This window comes from Teleopsis dalmanni, chromosome X (genome assembly GCF_002237135.1).
Source record: "Teleopsis dalmanni isolate 2A chromosome X, ASM223713v2, whole genome shotgun sequence".
NCBI lineage: Eukaryota > Metazoa > Arthropoda > Insecta > Diptera > Diopsidae > Teleopsis > Teleopsis dalmanni.
The window spans coordinates 19,790,273-19,793,085 of NC_051848.1; positions in this window are offsets into that span (position 1 = coordinate 19,790,273).

Genomic DNA, 2,813 nt, shown 5'->3' on the forward strand with positions numbered 1-2,813 from the left:
GCATATTCAAAACGCCAGTTTTATGTCATCATACATAAAAGTTGATGATCCGCCTAAGCGAATCAGTGATCTATCTATACAATCTCTCTTTCACAACTCTATTGTCAATTTCAGCAACATAATAGAAAGAAGCGATGAGCTCGGTTATACGCATAATATATTTAAAATGCGCATGCTTATGCGAACATCAACCTATATACTCTCAGATAACGTTTGCTCAACATAATGTTCTTAGAGTTTTTAGAAAATGGTGAGCTATACCAACTAATGCATGCCATATTATTGTTATACAATTTGGTATTTCACATATAGTTAGGAGCACCCGATAAGTCCACACTCGTTTACTCTGGCAGGTCAGCAGAGAACTGTTCATCCACCCATTTCTTCCGAGGTTCTACTTAGACACGTCCTTGCAACCACACACTCGAAGCCGCTATTTATCTACAAGTTCTTCATAAGTTCAATGGTGATTTTGTTTATGTTCTTAAACAGTTCATAAATCAGGATTAGTATTTAGGTGTCGGTTTTACTTATAACCATTTCTGAAATATACTAGCTATCTCATCTGCTAGTTCATTCTCTTAAATATTACTATGTCTAGAAAGCCGTTATCCATATTATTCTTAAATAATAACAACGAGCTGTTTCTCAATATATTAGGTGTATTAAAAAAAAACCCATTATTTTGCCAATAGATGGCTTGAGTTATCTGTAACCCGCGTTGTATAAATTCGATCGCGGGTTACTTTAGATGCCATTAGAAAGTTGAGATTTATTACGGATTTTTGAAATTCTTTTATTGTGACTAACTTAAAATTTTATTTTTAAATTTTATTTTTAAATTTTATTTAAAATAAAAAAAAAAAACAAAAAAAAAAACATGAGAAAATACCATAAACCTTATGAGGTTACGTATTTGAACTGAAAACAGAAGAAATGTTACTTAAATAGTATTAACTGATTTTTGCTGTTAGTCTATAATTTATGATGATAGGTTGTGATGTGGATTATAATAGTAGAGAGTAAAAAAGACATATTTTAAACAAATGTTTTAGTTTTGATTCACTTAAGCTTTTAATAACGAGAGTAATTCAATATTTAATGAAAACGGGATAAACATTTGTAGCTTAACTGCACTATCTGCTTTAAAAATGTTTAAAATATCTGACTTGGAATATAAGGCATTATGGAATATAAGGCATATCATAACTTGGAATATAAGGTATTATTATTGTAACGCAATGTTTTCATAAAGGTTTGATAGTTGGTCTTGAATATTATCCATATACATTTTCGTCCAATGTTAATGTTTTTAATTTTTAAATAATATTACTAACAATATTTTAAGATCGCTTAACTGCTCAAAAGTATACACTAAAATTGGGGTCGCTTAACATAATACGAAGAACACCGAAAAAAAAATGAAAGTGAAAATTTAGTCTATTCAGTAAACTGAATTTCCAGTTGTACGAACAAGTTAATATATCAAATTTGTAAGTAGAATATTGTAAATTCGTATGTAATAGAAGTTAGCTTGCCGAAAAGAAAGAATATTAGGAATTCTCCAAAAGCGATTTTGCCGAAATATGTATAGCAATATACAAAATAATACAATCGAAATAAAAGTTAAAATCCTAAAACACAAAACCGACTTAAAGACAAAGAATAGTTGACAAGACCTGATAATTCAGAGAACAATTCTGTACAGTTCTAATCTCTCTAAAGGAAGCTATGACTAAGGAATGGCAAATATATACGTCAAATTTAAGCCCGTGACGGTACAAGTTAAAATTTAGTTCGCTAATGCTACATGGGGTCTACCACCTGAGCGGTAGAATTGTCTAGGCATTATTTTTTATAATTGTTACTTATTTCGCTGAAGGCAAAAGAGTCTTTCTAGAATACGACTAGAAACCCTTCATTTCAAGGTATTAAAATTAAAATAGACTATTTTTATTCACATATGGAGACTATTTAAATCTCAAGTAAAGACTTGACTGGCAATAAAATCCGGCTTTTGCTTAATTAAGAAAATGCAATGCATTGATTAATAGATAAATATGAGAAATTTCATTTGTTTATTTTTTTTGTTGTGTTATAACATTATTTTACATTTGTTTAATGAATTTTAAAATCAAATAGACTGCGATTATAATAAAAAAATAGTATAAATCCCTGAAATAATCTGTAAATTGCACAAAAAAATATTTGTGAGCTTTTATAAAAGATATTTTAATATTGTTGAATTCTCATTTCACCCTATTTGAACAAAAAAAAAAAAACTATATCTAAAGAAAAAACTATCAAAAACAATTTCAAATACAAAAACTATATATCAATTTAATTAGTTCCTTAAAACACATAGGTGAAAAACCATTCGAATCGCTTATGGTACTCAATTATTTATTAAAATCAGAATTGCTTAAGCTGATCAGTAACACACTACTTTTATTAAAAAACAATTTGAAGCTAATGAGAATTATATTTGAATTTGTATTAAAATTTGAATTTACATTGTAAAAACAACACACTAATCGCTTACACATCCAAATATTAAGCACTCATATATTTATTAAAATCGAGATTGCTTGGAATTTAGTACTTTACTATCAAAAACAATTTTAAACACATAAAAACTATACATCAATTTAGTTGGTTCCTTAAAACACATAGGTGAAAAACCATTCGAATCGCTAATGGTATTCAATTATTTATTAAAATCACAATTGCTCAAACTGATCAGTAATACACTATTTTTATTAAAAAACAATTTGAAGCTAATGAGAATTATATTTGAATTTGTATTAAGATTT